This window comes from Mytilus edulis, chromosome 12, assembly GCF_963676685.1.
Source record: "Mytilus edulis chromosome 12, xbMytEdul2.2, whole genome shotgun sequence".
Classification (NCBI taxonomy): Eukaryota; Metazoa; Mollusca; class Bivalvia; order Mytilida; family Mytilidae; genus Mytilus; species Mytilus edulis.
The window spans coordinates 65,329,831-65,352,038 of NC_092355.1; the positions used below are offsets into that span (position 1 = coordinate 65,329,831).

At 33.2% G+C, this 22,208-nt stretch overlaps 1 long non-coding RNA gene across 1 annotated transcript; it reads left to right on the forward strand.

Annotated features, from left to right (window-relative positions):
* The first annotated feature begins 1,113 nt into the window (after positions 1 to 1,113).
* On the forward strand, positions 1,114 to 22,004 carry LOC139498939 (uncharacterized). Its single transcript, XR_011658051.1, has 7 exons — positions 1,114 to 1,223; positions 10,791 to 10,851; positions 11,507 to 11,573; positions 13,130 to 13,283; positions 17,685 to 17,767; positions 18,015 to 18,038; positions 21,919 to 22,004. It is a non-coding gene; the product is annotated as an uncharacterized lncRNA (long non-coding RNA).
* Positions 22,005 to 22,208: the final 204 nt, after the last annotated feature.

The window sequence follows — 22,208 nt, forward strand, 5'->3', positions numbered from 1 at the left end:
CTACATGTCTACCCTACCAGCCGATCTATATTTCTACCATACTGTGCTTACTTGTCCATCAGTCCGTCTAAATTTTTAACCGTCAGTAATTGCTTTTATTGTGTTGATTGTCTGATCGTCCGAATCTTCAACATGCTGACATTTACATGCATTCTTTTGACCTAAAAATTACTACATATAGGTGTATACTCCATACTAGTACCCTCATGCTTTGAAATGCCAAACAGTTTTCGTTGGGGTTCATTATCACCCAAGGAACATTTATAATATGTTTCGCCACAACAATTCACGTTGCAGGTTTAGTTTTTCTGACAACAGGCTAGTATGACGAGTTAACTTGTATTTCAATGATGCAAGTAAAGCTTCAAAAATAATATTCTTATCTATCTCCGGTTGAAAAACTATCGTTTCATAACTATACTAAATAGACATGTTTTCGTAGTTAATGTCTGTCTCTGCGTGCTTTTTTGTATATGAACTGTAGCATTGTCTCATACATAAAAAAAAATCGTTCGTAGTTATTTCGTTATTAAAGAACAACCAGTCTGACGTCGCCGACGTTATATTACAAGGGGGAAAAATTAGCTTCCCGTGCTATTGGGAGGAAAATTTGGGCTAATCCTGGTTTTCTCCCCAACACGCTGAGGGGGGAAAGTTGGATCATGCCAATTTTTCCGGGGGGGGGGATTGGATCAATCCAGTTCCCCCCCCCCCCCCCCGGAAAATTGGCATGGGGAAGAATGGCTATAGGACCCGGAACGGGAGAAGTCCAGGTGACCATATTTCCATGCCCCAGTCAACATTGTCAACCCTTGAGATGTTCATAGTTTTGACTCAGTATTATGTGCAATAAATTGTCAGAATGCATGTTTTTCATCGGTTACCGCAGAATCCCCCCTTTTTTGAAATTAATGGCTATGGGACTTGCTAAAATCAGAGACATATATATGTCTCTGCTAAAATATATAATCTCCTTTTCTTTATGAATGAAATATTGTAATATCATCTGGTGCATGTATGTTCAATTATAATCACTTAACGGCATTTTTAAGTGGTTCAAATAAATATATATTTGTTTATTGTATTGCATTGAATGGTATTGTATTACATTCTAGATACCCGTATGTAAAAAGGACTTGTCGACAGTCGATTATGTCTGTGTGTTTACATATGAAACGAAAGTGGAAATTCATTTTAACCAAGTGAACAATTGTTTTTTAAAGGTAATTTTAATTATTTCTGATAATATATGTATTGATTATTTAGACAGTAATTTAAGTATCTTATAATCTACATTTGTGTGTTAATACACGATTTAAACTTTTTACAAGAATATCATAGGCTCTGATTGTACTGATTAATAAAAATGGGGCGTACCAAGGAGGCACCCTATGGCCGAACATTGGGTTTTATGTGCATTTCTCAGGCTTATAACTGTCGGGTTCCCTGTTTTTTTTTATGTGCCCCTCTGGCCCCCGTCCATTGTTGAAAGTCCTGGATCAGCCACTGCATGGTGAAAGGTATCATATGTTACACATATAGGCCTTCCCTTTGGGGACCTCATTCGGAAATTATAAAAAATTATTGTATTGGTATATGGCACTTGTAACACGTTAGCCTACTTTTTGATCAACTTTCTTTAAGTAATTAAACATTGCTACATGTATCTGGTCGTACAGGCCATACTTCCTTGTAATGCTCAGCGGATCCAGGGGAGGGTTCCGGGGGTTGGAACCCCTCTTCTTTTTTGGACGATCAATGCATTTGAATGGGGACATATAGTTGGACCCCCTCCCTTTGTCCTTTTAAAATGGCTGGATCCGCCCCTGTTTAAATCTGGTCGTAAGTGAATACTTCCTTGTACTTGTCCCATATCTGTTTCCTTGGTATACAAAAATAAATATGTAATAGGACCAAAGACTATTGCCAAGACTAATTTGCCAGTAGGACAACGTTTCAAGTAATTATTTTACTAACTTAAAGTTATTTTACTCAATTAATAGTAAACCAAATAGAAAAGATGGACTAATCTTAATACAATCTTTTGGTGTAAATTGCGCATATTAATTCCTTTAAAGAAATTTATTTATAAACTAGTCTAACAGGTTTTTCAATCGTCTTTGGTTACCGTCCCGTAAAATGATTTGTAATAGCTATAAGTATTCTTTCAATAGGAAGCTAACAAAGATAAATCTATTTAAAGGTCCATCTAACAAAGAAGTAAGCATAACGTCCTTATTGATTGTACACGCACAGGTATCAATGACTCTAACATTTAAAACTGATCCAGTCAGGTGAACTAGACACAGATTATTGATTTATCATGTTTATTTCCTTTCAAAGTTTGCGTGTAACCCTAAGCATCATATAAATCGTGAGTAGCATGAGAATTTTTTTTTTCGATCAAAAGGGGAGAGATTGTACGCTCTAGACGTCCCCTCATGCCTGGGTCCGCCACTGCAACTTCTTCTCTTCCGTTTTAGTTTCCGCACTCCATCATAATATAGATGAATATATGCCGTGCATGCGTGGGTAAAATTTACAATTTTATATTTACATCAAAAAATTAAAAAAAGAAATAATAACTTGTTTTTGATTTTCATGATCACTGTACATACAAGATAAAACTATTTACAAGGTGTTACATTACATGGTGTAGTATTGGTTGAGAACAGATATAGGAATCTGTTCTCTGAATTATTCAACTGTGGTACATTGGACAGCAGTAACTGGTAAAAGGTTCCATTGGACGATTGTCCTAGGATAGAATGAAAATTTATATTAGTCTTTTTTTGCCTGTATGTGCCTGAATGAGTGACTGTGAGTGTCTGATGGTATTAACAGGTTCGTGGGGTATATTGCTACTTGGTGGTGTATAATTTTAAAGAAAAATATAAGCCTTATTCTTCTTAGTTCAAGTGTTGGCCAGTTAAGATGGTTAAGCATGTTTGTCACAGAGCTGGTGTTATGATATCGATTACATATATACCTGGCTGCACGTCTTTGGACCATTTCTATTTGTGATTTTTGAAATTTTGTGTGTGGGTCCCAGATGCAGCTACCATACTCTAGCTTTGGTCTCACAAGTGAGATATAGGCCTTTTCTTTAACTGACTGCGAGCTGACTTTAAGGTTTCTTTTGATAAAATTCAGTTGTCAAGTTAGTTGCATTTGCTGTGATGTTATCATTATGTGTTTGTTAAATTTCAAATCAGTTTGTATTGTTAAGCCAAGATATTTAGTAGATGTTTCTTGCTGCAACCTCTTCTTCTTCCAGTTAAGAAACCGGATTTAAAACTGAATGTGATTGGTTCCGGCATCCGCGCGAAAAAAAAACTTATCTGACTTAAGATTTTCCGGAGAAACAACTCCTGAAACGAGTTGTATATTATGCGCACCCGTTTCGCGCCCCTGACCAAAATATGCTTCCTGTGAAAGAAAGTGTAAAACTTACGATTTTGGTAAAAACCTACTCAAAGATATACCAAGGTATTGTGAGAACACAGATATTCCAATTAAGATATAACACCAACAATACTTTATTTTATAAATATATTTAATTTTAAAACACTTTTTTCCTCGTAACTTGTTCTGTTCATGTCAGCCGCTTACGATCACAAAATGACTTTTGACCCCAATATCAGTGCCCAATATACCTAAAATATATATAGAATAATACATGGCAAAATCCGTATCGCATGCTGCATCACAACGAGAAACCAATATCAGTCCCGAGGGCCGAAGGTCCCGAGGGCTGATATTGGTCGAGTGGTGAGGGGGGATAGGAAGGGTCCTGATCCCGAAACCCCGGCTTAAAAACACGAAATCCCGAGGTCCCGAATTTAAATAAAGTAAATCCCGACGTCCCGAAATCAGAAAAAAGAATTCCTGAATCCCGAAAGTGTCAATCCCGAAATCCCGAGCTTAAAAACACGCGATCCCGGAGTCCCGATAAAGGTCCTATCCCCCCTCAGTGGTGATACGGATTTTGCCATGTATTATTCTGTTTATCATATATTATCAAGTCAGAAGCATGGAGTCAGTTTCACTAAAAAACACTTACGAGTAAGATTGATCGTGAGCCATGCACAATTCAGTATACTTACAATCATTCTTAGTCGTAAGTTTTTTTTGTGAAACTGACTCCTGTTATTTAGTGGTTATCGTTTGCTTATGTGTTACATATTTGTTTTTTTTTTTGTTAATTTTTGTCTGCATAGATTAGGCCGTTGGTTATCTCGTTTGAATCGTTTGACATTGTTATTTCGGGGCTTTTTATAACTGATGGTATGGGCTTTGCTCATGTTGAAAGCCGTAAGGTTGTTAATTTCTGTGTCATTTAGGTCTTTTGAGTGGAGAGATGTCAACCATACCACATCTTCTTATTTATAATAAATGCATTGAACAAAATGACTAAAACCACTAGACTCCTATCATTTTCTGGATTGCCCAAAGATAGATATGTTATTATTCTATTTTTTCATGATATATTCATCTTTTGTCTTAGATTAAAAATAAAATTGTAAAAGAACCCAAAGTCATCGCCTTCTATCCTCTCGGCCCCAGTTGAAAAATATCAATATGTACATCAATTTAACAATCACAGTGTACAATATGCACCAATTTACTCAATGTTGTAAATAATAATATGAAATTGAATGGTACTACTCTTTACTGCATAAAATTTATTTTACAACTAAAAGGTTTTAAAAAAAATGGACGTTTATGTAAATTTTGAAAGTCAGCAGCCAAGTTTACACATCAATAATTTCTACTCTTATAATCCTCAACTATTTTTTTGTGCTCCACGTATGTAGTAAAGACGTCCTCTCAGTACCGGAGCAAGCATTAAGTTGTTCCCTTGTCTGTCTATAAATACGTACATACATAAATTGTAGGTCCGTCCGTCTGTACGTTCCAAAATTGGTTTCCGATCTCTAACTTCAGTTTGCCTCAACCAAATGTTAAGAAACTTATACACAATGCTTATCTACACAAAACACATGGCAAATGATATAAAACTTATACACACTGTTCATTACCACAAAACACAGATAGAGTTTGAATGTTGATGGTGCCACTTTTCCAGTTCAAGAGTTATGTCCCTGCACTAAAGCAAAATTGCTGAATTGTTCGTTTCTGTTCTCTAACTTTAATTTGCTTCAACCAAATGTTAGGAAACTTATAAAACAATGCTTATTAGCACAAAACACAGACCCAGTATGAATTTTGGTGATTTATTTTTTCTGTTCTAGGGATATGCTCCTTTACAAATGAAAAAAATGCTGATATTTTGTTTCCAATCTCTAACCTGAGTTTGTCTCAAATCAATGTTATGAAATGCATATACTATGATTATTGCCACTAAACTCAGTTTAAGTTCAAATTTTAGTAGCGTCACTTTTAAAGTTCTTGAGATATGTCTCTGTATAACTTTATATATTAGCGGGGGAATCAATTGAGTCCCTATGTCAATGGACACATTCTCCATTTATTTAAGTTAAATTATTCAATCTTTGGGTGAAGAAAAAAAATACGGAAATTAATTGAAACCTATAGTCATAAATAACATTCATTATGTCTATTCATCAGATCATGCACAATTGATTTTGTTTTGAAAATAACAATAGAGAAAAAAATGAACATTGTGAAAACGAGGGGAGGGGTACATGTCATAAGGCTGTTGTTAGCAGCAAATAATATTAGATTATTATACAGTATGCAAAACTAAAAAAAATATGTATCTGCTGTCTCTCTTTTATATGAAAATACATACTTAGATATGCATAAAAATTATTTTATCTAATTTGCCATGGTTGCTAAGCAAGATATTATATCATGGATACGCTCCTGTGTAACCATGGAAACACTGAATTCAGAATTATATTAGAATTGCACATCGGCACCATAGGTACTCATAAATATCTTTTAGTTCCACGTTTCAAGCTTAAAAGTTACACTCAGTGATACTAAACAGTTTTAAATGTTCTTCAACTGTTTGCTTAAAACTAACTATGCGTTGCTAAGGAAAACTCGGGTTGATTTGACGGATTATATAGATCTATAAAAAATCAAATTGTTTTTTCATGCAAACATTGTTACTAAATATATTAATATAGGAGTCGACTTAATATGAGTTGTATGATGATATTTGAATTTTTCATTTTTTGTGTGGATATCATTGGATAAGAAAGTACTTGTGTGTGGTCACTAGGCAACATTGTGGTTGTTAGGTTGCTATTAAGAACTTTTAAAAATGAAAGACACAACAATAATAAATATTCAAGTGTTTGTTAACACATTAGCATTCATTTTAATAGATTCAGTAGTCGTTTCCTAGGGCAATTGCAATAAATTTGGATATTATAGTTCGTGTTATAAAAGCCGTTGCTAGGCAACCAAATAATCACATAAACACAAAATGTTCCACATTTTTTAAAATCACTATGCATAGACTAATGATGGATTGAATATGAAGTCATTTGAAGAGGGGGCAAAAAATGCCCCTTATCATACCTTGTCCTTTGAAATATTTTTCATACATGTAGATAAAATTAGAAATAGTTTACTCATGTTTTAAAGTATTTTTTTCAATTTTTTTCCCTCATATTTTTAAAATAATTGTCTCAAATAAAATTTTCTCCTACATGAAATAAGATTTTCGAATTTTCATTGAATAAATTATGTTTAATCATCACTCGTTTACAACGTAATGTTACGTAAACTTGGACGGACCAGAAATTACAAAGTTGGTAGTTTTATTTATATTTTTCACTTTTCAATAAACTTCAAATTAAAAAAAATTAAAAAAATAATATTTCTGAAGCCACAACTCAGGCCTGAATGGGGACTTTAACGACTTGAATGGACATCAATCTTATGGTTGGATTCATTTAAACATGTGAATTATTTATTCAATGGATTTCCTTCTTACTTTTTTAAAGTCGAGGCTAGTCATTTAATTAAAATCAACCAAGTTTTAAAGAATTATATGTTTGTAATAAAAAAAAAGAGGATCTAATCCATAACATTAACAGACATCAAAACAAGAAATTCTGTATATTTTTTTAAAATTTATTTATCTTCATAAGTAATCACTGTTTAATTGTATATCTGAATCCTATTTTGGTACTCTCGCCCAAGGTGACACTTGCTACCACAAGTAACATTTTATTTTTTACATTTGCATTTGAGTTTTATTGTAAAGTTGCTAAATATTCTAAAACAATTGTCCTCCAGCATTATGTTTATTTCCAATATCTTCAACTTCAGTGATCATAATTCAATTAACATGATTAATGTAGTACTGATCGACATGCTAAATACAAGAGATTAACAGATTTAATTAGCGTCATTTTTTTAAATAATTGAATAAAAAATATATATAAAGTTTTTATACGCCCGTTAAAATTTTGACGGGACGTATTATGGTATACAAATGTCCGGTGTCCGTCCGCCGTCCGTCTGTCCGGCGTAAACATGTCGCACCGTAACTTGAGAACGACTTATCCAAATTTCATGAAACTTAATATAGTTGTTTCTTATGATGGTCAAATGATCTGTATACTTTTTGGTGAAAATAAGATTTAAACTTTTTGAGTTACGGCACTTTATAACTAAAACAGGGGTGTGTTTTTTTCACATGTCGCACTGTATCTCAAAAACCATTCTTGATTATGACTTAAAACTTTAAACACTTCTTAGTTATATTAATCTCAATATCTGTATACTTTTTGGTGATGATTCAAAATTTCATTTTTGAGTTATTAAGTATTTTGTAAAAAAGGGGGAGGGTTTTTTTTACATGTCGTGCCATATCTCATAAACTATTTATGATTATTGCTTAAAACTTTACACATGTCTTTGTTATATTAATCTCAATATCTGTATACTTTTTGGTGATGATTCAAAATTTCATTTTTGAGTTATTAGTATTTTGTAAAAAAGGGGGAGGGTTTTTTTTTACATGTTGTGCCATATCTCAAAAACGATTTATGATTATTGCTTAAAACTTTACACACTTCTTTGTTCTATTAACCTAAAGATCTGTATACTTTTTGGTGATTATTCAAAATTTTATTTTTGAGTTATTGAGTATTTTGTAAAACAGGGGAGGGTTTTTTACATGTCGCGCCGTATCTCAAAAATAAGTTATAAATGATTATTGCTTTAAACTTTACACACTTTTTTGATATATTAATATAAAGATCTGTATACTTTTTGGTTTTGATTCAAAATTTTATTTTGGTAATATTTAGTTTTTGTAAAACAAAACAGGGTGGGGGGTTTCACATGTCCCGCCGTGTCTCTTAAACAATATATGGTTATTGCTTAAAACTTTCTCATAAACTATTCATGATTAGGCCAACCTTAAAAATATGTTTGTTTGCAGTTTTCCGACTGTACCTTCAGACTGAAGGGTCGGTAGGTAGGAAAAATATTTTATTTTATCAGCCAAAATACAGTTTAAACAAGCAGTTACATTAAACCAAGTTTCTTGTGAAGAAGAAAAAAACATTTTAAAACAACAAACACTGGACATGCTGAAAACCAACATCAAATGAACAGGTATTTTCAGATAAAAAACTTTTTAACCAAAATTGAAACTTGTGTCATTATCCAATTTATGACATAAAATATGGTATAATTATTAAATACTGGAACACTTATAAACAAGGAATGTCATTATGACTAGAACTGTTTTAAAGAAATATATTCAGACATGTTTGCTTCTTGACTAGAATGTTTTCATGAGTAGAGTATTTTCATCGGAAAAATGTAGATATTAAAGATTTATAAGACAATGTATTAAAGAGTGTATTTTTAATAAAAAAAAAATAACCATTGAATCTTCCTCAATTGAAAAAAAGGCAACTTGAAAAAAAAGTATTAAGACATTCGACTGTTTTCATATTTCTAACAATATTTAATTATGTGATAAGGTTATATTTTTGCCAGGCTTTAATGAAAACCAAAGAAATCTAAAGTTTGGGGTGAAATCCATAGCACCCCATTAAAAGTAAATGGTCTGTACTGAAATGTTTTTAATGCATAAAAAAAATTGGCAGCATAGCTCCTAAGGACATGTTTTAATTGAATTCACACAGGCCACACAGTTTGGGTATATTTAATATTGTAAGAAAGAGAGTAATTGCAATGAGTGGGGCAGCCCCCCTTATCCTAAAGGAGCATACTCATTGCAATCGAAGATAGATTTAATATAGAGAGAGTATATTTATTTTTCAAGCTAACCATTCATTTTCTCTACATCTTTGTGTAGTTAGGGTTGCTTCTTATTGATTTGGCATGATCTATATCCATTAACATTTCAAATGAGCCCATTTCTCCGTACAGGCGTGTTTACAGATATCCATGAAGATTTAAGTCAAGGAGGAGTGTTTTCGTCTTTGTCGTCTTCACAACGATTTGTAGAAAATATGCCATACTTCAAGCTGCTGTCGAATTATTTAACCACTGAAATTGGTTCCATAAAGTCAGGCTCCACAGATTCTGTACCCGATTTGTTTGAGACAGAATGGTTATCGTGTCAGTTATATGAATATCCGCTGCATCATCGTCAATGATATCATCACACATCATTACATGTGCCTGAATCTGTATAAACAGTATACTAATAAACTTTTTTGTTTGTTATTTGTCTTAAAATTGACACGAGACGACAGCGTAAAGTACTCCTCCGTTACTTCATGGATACCTGTAAACAATTTCCATGTGCTTTATCATTAAATGGTCACATGAACGCTTGATGGGAAGCTAAGAAAAACCGAACTTGAAATGCGTAATTGACCCAGACTTTAAATCATTTCCGGAAAGGACCCAAAGTTCCGGATCGCGTCAATAGAAGTATTAAAAAAAATTTCTTCAAATTTAAAGCAATAAAATTTTCACAGCCGGGAGGATTTTCAAGGGTCGGTCGGTAAACTGCAAACAAACAATATTTTAATTTAAGCCTTATTGCATAAGACTTCCACATAAGACGTCGGGCGTATCATGCGCTCATGGCGCAGCTGTTTATTATTTCAATTAAAACTTTTTTATACTAATTTGACAGTTAAGTTATATTGATCTGTTATATGCATTTGTATCTAATAAACTTGGCCAACTTCTTAATATAAATCAGACCGTACATGTACGGTCGGACACTATCGTTACATTGACTTTATAGATTGGTTGTACGCTTCAAGTATATTTCAAACAAACAACTTTGTATGAAGTATTTTCATTCACTTCCAATACTTGTTGCTCGAGAGCATACATGAAAACATTCTGACTATCAGCAAAATAAGTTTATAACTTCATTAGAACGTGATGAATATTGCCTTTAGTTCATGTTCCATCCATTTATCATGTTTATTGCATTAATTGCATTAAAAGCGTCATATTCCATTTCCAAATCACTTGTCTAAATTATTTATTTTTGAAGCGGATTAGCTACATGTATGACAAAAATCCGTATTCGTACCATAATACCAGTTAAAGTGACATGACACAAAAAATAACTCCCATTAGACAGAGCCTGTCTAATAATACAGTGACGTGACACAAAAATAACTCCCGTTAGACATCCTTGCTAATAACAGGCCTTCATGCTATTATGAATTTGTCCTAAAACTCTTACACTGAGCTATTTATGGTACTATGGTAGGTTAAAACTCTTCTTTTTTTCATTCATGACAAGTTACTTGTCACAAGTATACATATTCAGAAATGGTTCAACCGATATTTATATAAATGTGAAGAACTGAAATTGAGCTATTTTATATTTTCAGTTTAAAGATCTACTGTTCGTTTTATTTGATTCAAGTCCAGTCAATTTATTACTTAGTAAAGGTAAGTGAATATTATAGTCAAATTGTATTGGATCGTTAAGTTATTTGTTTTATCGAATGAAATTCAGAAATATATTTCAATTGTAAATGTTAAAATTCTTAAAGGGGAGATAATCAAGAGCTAGCTGGTTCATTCTAAGTAGCATTACACCAGTTCTTTTTTTTAATTCTTTTTAAACAGGATTAACTTTTTGCACTCATCTACTTTTGTTAAATAAATTGGAAACAAGAAATAACATGATATAATTTAACAAAATGAAGTGCATTTGTTAGTGAAAACTAAACAAAACATTACAATCATTACAATGTGAGTTGCTTAAAGAGTAAGAGTTTTTAAGAAGTCACTTGTGGTGTAGGAATGACAGATTGGATGTTTAATGTCAATGAGACAGCAACCATTCAATGAAAGAGGTCAACATTGTATTCAACCATTGCAAACTATCTTTAAATTAGAACTATCGCTGAGTGTGTACTTATTAATTAGCAACACAAGTGCCACATGTGGAGCACCCGAGATAACCCCAAACTGTTGAGTGTTGGTGGGTTTCCTGTTGCTCAGTCTTTAACTGTTAATTTTGTGTTTTGTGTACTGTTGTTTTTCTTTTTATTTTTTAGCCATATTTTTAGTTTGAACATCTATTATTTGTATTTATTAGATCCTTGTCCAGTCAAGTTGTTATTATAGTCAACGTGATCCTTGTCCACAACAAGTTGTTATTATAGGTAAATGTACATTATATATGTGAACTATATAGGATCATTTACTATTGAATTCAAATGTAAAATGTTCAAACTCTATAGGGGAAGATAATGTGAAATGTTCAAACTCTATAAGGGGAGATAATGAAAAATGTTCAAACTCTATAAGCACGGTAAGGGGAGATAATGTAAAATGTTCAAACTCTATAGGGGGAGATAATGTAAAATATTCAAACTCTGTAAGGGGAGATAATGTTAAATGTTCAAACTCTATAAGGGGAGATAAGGTAAAATGTTTAATATAAGGGGAGATAATGTAAAATATTTAAACTCTATAAGGGGAGATAATGTAAAATATTCAAACTCTATAAGGGGAGATAATGTAAAATATTTAAACTCTTTAAGGGGAGATAATGTAAAATATTCAAACTCTATACGGGGAGATAAGGTTAAATGTTCAAACTCTATAAGGGGAGATAATGTAAAATGTTCAAACTCTATAAGGGGAGATAATGTAAAATATTCAAACTCTATAAGGGGAGATAATGTAAAATAAACTCTATCAGGGGAGATAATGTAAAATGTCCAAACTTTAAAAAGAGAGATAAAATAAAATGTTCAAACTATAAGGGGAGATAATGTAAAATATTCAAACTCTATAAGGGGAGATAATCAACATATAGTTTTTACATTCAAAATACCACCAATGTTTTTATAGTAAACAAGACACAACGAATGTGATAACATCATTACAATGTTATTTGTCTTCAAATATAAGCATTGAACTTGTGCTATAAAAAAATAAAGTGAGATAAATATCAATGAGCAACCCAACAAAGCAAGAATTGAGATGTGCACAGGTCAATATATAGTCAACGATTAAAAAATAACCTCATATGATAAGGTCTTCATTTTGATGAAGCGGGCCATTAAATATAGGATTTATTCATTTTAACTTAAAGGAAATAATTGCACATTATACCTTTTTATCGCACCACAGGTAAATTATGACGTTGTGATTGGTTTAACGCCGTCACATGGTGACCCCCTATGGATCTGTATGGGGTTAATAAATTTCATATGGGTTCATGACGTCTGTCTATTTTTAATGGTGACCTCATCTATTGATGTTGTTGTATTTCATTGTTTATTTTTATACAAAACGCAGCAGGAAAAGTCCCATGTGCGATAAACTTGTTATATCGTATATATGGTTCACTACTTACCCCCTTCCGCCTCAGCCCCTATGGATTTTACTAACCCTCTATGGATCCGTAGGGGGTCAATAGCGAACCATATAACTTATAACTGTAAGTTTATTTTATTGAAACAGGGAGATAACACACACACATTGATATGTTTATAAGAAACATTCATAACAAGTACGAATGAAGTATTTTTTAGTCATACTTCAATTTTACATATATATTGGGCTTAAACAAGTAAATATGATTTATAGTTATTTTTCACAGATGCTTTAGATGACGACAGAACGTTACTTATAAATTAGGCTGACCTCAGAAGTACATTCATCAGTATTTATTTATTAGTATGTATTGTGTAATATATGTTTTTTTAAGAGAACAAAACAAATCAATCCATGAAGACTGTCTCGATGATCTTCACGGTGTTGTGGTATTGTGTTCACCTTTAGTGTGGGAGGTGGTGGGTTTGAACCCTGGACAGTTCAACCAAAAACTTGAAAATTAATATTTGCTGCTTCTCCAAAATGAGGTAAATCAATACAGAGTCAGAGTAAGTAGTTTTCACATATGCCATACAGCCACTTCCTGTTTTTACATCTGCCTTACAGCCACTTCCTTTTTTTCACATCTGCCATACAGTCACTTCCTGTTTTCACATCTGCCATACAGCCACTTCCTGTTTTCACATCTGCCATACAGCCACTTCCTGTTTTCACATCTGCCATACAGCCACTTCCTGTTTTCACATCTGTAATACATCCACTTCCTATTGGTTGATAGTTTGAAATTATGCAACACTTATTGTACAATGAAAATTTCTTTTTCTTGGCTTCTATCCCCAAGGGTGAAATATGGTCACTTGGTCTTCTCCCGACCGGCAGTAAAACGCTTGCTGAAGTGGGGCGTCCGTTTGGCTGTGCGGGATGTATCAAGTTCACAGTCACATCCGGTCATAAGGGGGACGTTAAATCCGATGCCTCATGTAAAGAGAGTGCCACGATCTTTGCATGTTAAGAACCCTTGCAACAACTCTTTGAGGGGTCCGTAGGTGGCCTGTTGCAAGGCAAAATTTCTGTCCCTATCCAATATACCCTCATTTTCCAGTGGCAGTCCAAATTTCCCCGACCATCATCCTAGATGGCCTCTATTACAACAACCTAACTATTGTATTTATTGTGAACTTGTTCTCGTCCTGAATATGCATGAAATATTTGCCACTGGACGTTAAGCAACCAACAATCAATCAATCAATCTTGGCTTCTATGGAAGGGAATGATTTTATATTTGATGAACAGCTTGAAAATGTTGATTTGTAGAATGTTAGCAATTTTTATGCCCCTTTTTAATGGGCATTATGTTTTTTGATCTGTGGGTCCGTCTGTTCGTCTGATCTTCCGTCCGTTGGTCCGTCTGTCCTGCTTCAAGTTTAAGTTTTTGATAAACTTGAAGTCCAATCAACTTGAAACTTAGTACACGTGTTCCTTATGATATGATCTTTCTAATTTTAATGTCAAATTAGAGATTACTCCCAGTTGACGGTCCACTGAACATAGAACATTATAATGCGGAATGGGCATTCGTGTACTTAGGACACATTCTTGTTGTTTATGCTGTGCAACTTCTTTCTGTTACCCAATAGTTTGAAATTATTCAAATTCATTGTATAAAGAAAATGTTCATGAAAGTTCATGTGATGATTAACAATGATACACGTATCCCTAGACTAAAGAATAATGATATCAACAATTACAATTTGTCCAACAGCCTTCAACAATGAGCAAAACCCATACCATATAATCATCTATAAAAAGCCTTGGTATGATAAAATGTGAAACATTTCAAAAGAAAAAACGAACAGCTTCTACAACAATAAAGGAAACACAAATATGGTACACAGCTTCTAACTACAGCCACTACGTTATAGGTCCTGGCTGTGGACAGGCACATACAGAATAAAAAAAAATGATTGAATTTAATGTGACTGGTCTAGTTGATTATTGATGATGTTTTAAGAAACTGTTACTTGATATTTTTTATGTGTTTCTTAAATGCCGACCTTTTTATAAAACCCAAATCTTGAAACTATCTCAAAATAAGGAGTTGTGGTATGATTAACAATGAAGCTATTAATCCTAGACCATAGGAAAAAGATATAAACAATTACAGGTCGTTCAACAGCCTTCCACAATAACCAAAACTCAAACCATATAATAATTAGGAGATGTGGTATGATTAACTGATTAACAATGAAGCAATTAATCCTAGACCATAGGACAAAGAAATAAACAATTACAGATCGTTCAATAGCCTTCCACAATGAGCAAAACTCATACCATATAATAATTAGGAGATGTGGTATGATTAACAATGATACAATTATTCCTAGACCATAGGACAAAGATATAAACAATTACAGGTCGTCTAATAGCCTTCAACAATGAGCAAAACCCATACCATATAATAATTAGGAGATGAAGTATGATTAACAATTATACAATTATTCCTAGACCATAAAACAAAGATATAAACAATTACAGGTCGTCCAACAGCCTTCAACAATGAGCAAAACCCATACCATATAATAATTAGAAGATGTGGTATGATTAACAATGATACAATTATTCCTAGACCAAAAGACAAAGATATAAACAATGACAAGTTGTCCTACAGCCTTCAACAATGATCAAAATCCATACCATATAATAATTAGAAGATGTGGTATGATTAACAATGATACAATTATTCCTAGACCTTAGGACAAAGATATAAACAATTACAGGTCGTTCAACAGCCTTCCACAATGAGCAAAACTCATACCATATAATAATAAGGAGTTGTGGTATGATTAACAATGATACAATTATTCCTAGACCATAGGACAAAGATATAAACAATTACAGGTCGTTCAACAGCCTTCAACAATGATCAAAATCCATACCATTTAATAATTAGGAGTTGTGGCATGATTAACAATGATACAATTATTCCTAGACCATAGGACAAAGATATAAACAATTACAGGTCGTCTAACAGCCTTCCACAATGAGCAAAACGCTTACAATATAATAATTAGGAGATGTGGTATGATTAACAATGAATCAATTAGTCCTAGACCATAGGACAAAGAAATAAACAACTACAGGTCGTTCAACAGCCTTCCATAATGAGCAAAACTCATACCATATAATAATTAGGAGATGTGGTATGATTAACAATGATACAATTATTCCTAGACCTGAGGACAAAGATATCAACAATTACAGGTCATCTAATAGCCTTCAACCATGAGCAAAACCCATACCATATAATAATTAGAAGATGTGGTATGATTAACAATGATACAATTATTCCTAGACCATAGTACAAAGAAATAAACAATTACAGGTCGTTCAACAGCCTTCAACAATGTGCAAAACCCATACCATATAATAATTAGGAGATGTGGTATGATTAACAATGATACAATTATTCCTAGACCATACGACAAAGATATAAACAATTACAGGTTGTCTAATAGCCTTCAACAATGAGCAAAACCCATACCATATAATAATTAGAAGATGTGGTATGATTAATAATGATACAATTATTCCTAGACCATAAGACAAAGATATAAACAATTACAGGTCGTCTAATAGTCTTCAACAATGAGCAAAACCCATACCATATAATAATTAGAAGATGTGGTATGATTAACAATGATACAATTATTCTTAGACCATAGGACAAAGATATAAACAATTACAGGTCGTTCAACAGCCTTCAACAATGTGCAAAACCCATACCATATAATAATTAGGAGATGTGGTATGATTAACAATGATACAATTATTCCTAGACCATAGGACAAAGATATAAACAATTACAGGTCGTTCAACAGCCTTCAACAATGATCAAAATCCATACCATATAATAATTAGGAGTTGTGGTATGATTAACAATGAAGCAATTATTCCTAGACCATAGGACAAAGATATAAACAATTACAGGTCGTCTTATAGCCTTCAACAATGAGCAAAACCCTTACAATATAATAATTAGGAGATGTGGTATGATTAACAATGAATCAATTAGTCCTAGACCATAGGACAAAGAAATAAACAATTACAGGTCGTTCAACAGCCTTCCATAATGAGCAAAACTCATACCATATAATAATTAGGAGATGTGGTATGATAAACAATGATACAATTATTCCTAGACCATAGGACAAAGATATAAACAATTACAGGTCGTCTAATAGCCTTCAACCATGAGCAAAACCCATACCATATAATAATTAGAAGGTGTGGTATGATTAACAATGATACAATTATTCCTAGACCATAGGACAAAGATATAAACAATTACAGGTCGTTCAACAGCCATCAACAATGAGCAAAACCCATACCATATAATAATTAGGAGATGTGCTATGATTAACAATGATACAATTATTCCTAGACCAAAGGACAAAGATATAAACAATTACAGGTCGTTCAACAGCCTTCAACAATGTGCAAAACCCTAACCATATAATAATTAGGAGATGTGGTATGATTAACAATGAAGCAATTATTCCTAGACCATAGGACAAAGATATAAACAATTACAGGTCGTCTAATAGCCTTCAACAATGAGCAAAACCCATACCATATAATCATCTATAAAAGCCTTGGTATGATAAAATGTGAAACATTCAAAACAAAAACGAACAACCTACTACAACAATGAAGGAAAAACAAATATGGTACACAGCTTCTAACTACAGCCACTACGTCATAGGTCCTGGCTGTGGACAGGCACATACAGAATAAAAAAAAAATGATTGAATTTAATGTGACTGGTCTAGTTGATTATTGATAATGTTTTGAGAAGCTGCAATATGATATTTAATATTGTTCTTTATGTGTGTCTTAATGCTGGTAAATAAAACTTTTGAAATTTTTAGATCTGCAAAAGTGCAGTAGATGTTCTGGTGTTCGATGGAAAAAGTCACACCCTGCTTGTAGAATACATTTGTACCTCATTTAGGTATGTGATTAGATTTTTAAGGTTTTGAGTTCAGTTCATTAACTTTAAATAGTGCAGAAAAGTTGAAATAAATGACTGTTTCAATGCTATAATATATTATTTGAATGAAATAAAAAGATAAAAATATTAAGTCAGTATTTTACCACTCATAGTGATCATGTTTCAATTGGCAATAACACAAATACCTCAATTAAAACTCAACAGTACAATGTATATATTGACTATAATTATTCTTTTCTATTTTTAGGCTATAATGGAAAGTTGGAATGATGTAAGATTTACTTAATAGTCTCCTTGTCATTTATAGTTTTGTTCCCCATTAGGCCAAATAAAAATATATGTGTGGTTCCAGTAACCCTACTGTCCCTACTTTTTGGGCTTACAAAATAGCCTACCCTAAAGATTTTATTGTCATTTTTCATTAAGCACTGTTAAAGTCAGAATGTTGCTCCCATAGACTCAATGTAAAAAAAAATCCCTGCCTACCGACCCTAACTTATTTTCAGATGTAACTGGAACCACACATACTTTTTTATTTGGCCTTAGTGTACAATTAGATACAAGTATGTGATTACTTGAGATAAAACTAGTAGAATTCTAAGTGAACTACCAAACTACTTATTCCAAAAAAAAAATACAAATTCAATACTGGGACAAAGCAAGGTGAACTCAAAAACATCTCTACTCATTACACTGGTGACACAAACAGCATTTGAATCAGTATTCAGTAACTGAACAAAACAAACAAAAATGCAGTTTAAGAAATTTAGCAAATATTTTTCAAGTATGAATGTACATGATGTAGGAGGGGATGGACAGCTTTTGAGGATGGACAGCTTTTGAGGGAGGTGGGAAAGAGGGGGAAGATTTTTAAAGTGGGAGATAGTGTATTATTTATGTAGTACCTTCAGAATCCTTGTTTATTTGTAACTCTAAGTAGGTCTATAGAGTTATTTGAAAAAAATATTGGGACAATTTTTCTACATAAAAAAAATAAAATACATAAGTTATCTCCCCTTGCCATTGTTAAGTTCATGTGAGTTGAATACGACCAATCTATTTTATGGTATAAAGAGCTGACTGATGCAACACACTTTTGTCTTGTTAGGTTACATTCTCATTGCTTTATTATATCCCACATCTACATTTATTCAGTCTACATACATTTATATATGTATCTCTTTAAGTACGTTAATAGAGAGATTTCTACTAGCTGATATGAAAAAGGATGAGAAAGTAACTAGGGGCAAAGTGAATGAAACACAACTACATGTCTTTAAAAGGCAATTAAAGGACTTATTGAATGAAAAACACAACTACATGTCTTAAAAAGGACAAAAGTAGTGGCAACTAAAGGACTAAGTGTATTACATATCTTTAAAAGGACAAAGGTCAAAGTCCAGAAAATACTACAAGAAAGAAAAATCAAGGATATGCTAAATCTAGCCCATGATTCTAAAAAAAAAATTTTTTTGAAGGTTAACAATTTTTGTCGAGCCTGTTACTTAAGTCGCAGAAAGCTCGACATAGGGATAGTGATCCGACGTCGGATAACATCTAAAAAGCTTCATATTTAGAAGGTTGAAGACCTGGATGTTTCATACTTTGTATATAAATGCCTCATGTTATGAAGTTTCCGTCAGTGACATGTCCAATGTCCTTGACCTCATTTCCATGGTTCAGTGACTACTTGAAAAAAAATATTTTTTGTAATGTTAAATTCTCTCTTATTATAAGTAATAGGATTACTATATTTGGTATGTGTGTACCTTGCAAGGTCTTCATGCCTGTTAGACAGTTTTTACTTGACCTCGACCTCATTTCATGAATCAGTGAACAAGGTTAAGTTTTGGTGATCAGGTCCATATCTCAGATACTATAAGCAATAGATCTAGTATATTCAGTGATGGAAGAACTGTAAAGTGTATATGTCCAAATGACAGGTGTCATCTGACCTGGAACTCATTTTGATGGTTCAGTGGTTACAGTAAGGTTTTTGTGTTTTGGTCTGTTTTTATGCCCCACCTATGATAGTAGAGGGGCATTATGTTTTCTGGTATGTGCCTCCGTTTGTCCGTCCGGTTAAAGTGTTTGGTCGAGATAGTTTTTGATGAAGCTGAAGTCCAATCAACTTGAAACTTAATACACATGTTTCCCATGATATGATCTTTCTAATTTTAATGCCAAATTATAGTTTTGACCCTGATTTCATGGTCCACTGAACATAGAAAATGATAGTGCAAAGTTCAGGTTAAAGTTTTTGGTCAAGGTAGTTTTTGATGAAGTTAAAGTTACATCAACTTGAAACTTAGTACACATGTTCCCTATGATATGATCTTTCTATTTTTAATTCTCAATTAAAGTTTTGACCCCAATTTCACGGTCCACTGAACATAGAAAATGATAGTGGGAGTGGGGCATCCGCGTACTATGGACACACTCTTGTTCTTATTCTGTATGCACTAGTATCATATTTGGTGTATGGAATGATTGTAAGGTGTACATGTCTAGCTGGCAGGTGTCATCTAACCCTGACCTCATTTTCATGGTTCACTGGTCAAAGTTCAGTTTTTGAGTTTTGGTCTTTTTATTTAATACTTTATGCAATATGTCAACTTTATTTGTTGTATGGAAATATTTTATGGTGTATATGTCAATCGCACAGGTTTTATTTGACCTTGACCTCATTTTCACGGTTCATTGCTCAGTGTTAAGTTTTTGTGTTTTGGTCTGATTTTCTTAAACTATAACCAATAGGTCAACTATATCTATTGTTTGGAAGAATTGTTAGCTGTACATGCCTTGACCTCATTTTCATGGTTCATTGGTCAATGTTTAGTTTTCTTGGTTAATGTTAAGTTTATGTGACAGTTATGATAAAACTTTTTATTAGGGTCCCGCCAAAGGCATTCCCCTATAGTGATCAGTCTGTCCGTCCGTCCGTCCGTCCGTCTGTCCGTCCGTCTGTCCGTCCGTCCGTCCGTCTGTCCGTCCGTCCATCTGTCCGTCCGTCCATAACACTTTGTGTCCGCTCCATATCTAGAGAACCATTATGATTTCATACTTTATACTTTACATGTTTATTATCCACCACCAGAGGGCATGTCATGATGTATGTACAACTTCCTAGGTCAAAGGTCAAGGTCAAAAACTTTGGTTTCAGTTGACAACCCTGTGTCCTGTGGTGAAGATCGTGTCCGCTCTATATCTTGAGAACCGTTATGATTTCAAAGTTTATACTTGACATGTATATGAACCAACACCAGAGGGTGTGTCATAATTTATGAACGACTGCCTAGGGCATAGTTCAAGGTCAAAAACTTTGGTTTCAGTTGACAACCCCATGTCCTATGGTAAAGATTGTGTCCGCTCTATATCTTGAGAACCGTTATCATTTCAAAGTTTATACTTGACATATACTAGTATATAAACCGACACCAAAGGGTGTGTCATAATTTATGTGCAACTTCCTAGGTCAAAGGTCAAGGTCAAAAACTTTGGTTTCAGTTGACAACCCCATGTCCTATGGTAAAGATCGTGTCCGCTCTATATCTTGAGAACCTTTATCATTTCAAAGTTTATACTTGACATGTTTATAAACCAACACCAAAGGGTGTGTCATAATTTATTTACAACTTCATAGGTCAAAGGTCAAGGTCAAAAACTTTGATTTCAGTTGACAAACCCATGTCCTATGGTAAAGATACAATTTTTTAATGCACATTATTCACAGCGGGGCCCACAGAGATGGCTCCCATCTCAATGATATCTAGTTTAGAACTATCAACATAATATCAATGATTAGTAAAGAAGGCGAGACATTTCATCGTGTGCACTCTTAGTGTTTTTCTTGATAATATAAAATGCATAAATCCCAACAATTATATGCTATTAAAAGAATTCCTCTCTGTCTGTTATTTGAAGGAAGGATACTACTGATTTATGTAGTCATTGCTAAACAGAAGAAAACATAATTATTACCTAATTTAACAGTAAGGACATTCATTTCAATATATTTTTATTACGGTTTACTTACAGAAAATTACTACAGCTGCTGGAAATAGAGATATAGAAGCCTTAAAATTATGTCTACAGAATGGTGCAGACATTGATTATCAAGATTAAATGTAATTTCTATGTTTTACTTACAGAAACTTACTACAGCTGCTATAGATGGAGATATTGAAGCCTTAAAATTATGTCTGCAGAATGGTGCAGACATCGATTATCGAGATGTAAGTAAAATATTCACATTCATAGAAAAATCATTTGAAGATACAGCCTTTTATGGTACATGAACAAAAAAAGACACAAAACTACATGTTACTTAAAATTAAAGCACAGTGAAACAGTGAAAACTACAAGTAACTTCAAAATGTTGAATATTGTACATAAACACACGACAACAATTTTCTTTAGAACTATAATAACAGAAGTATAA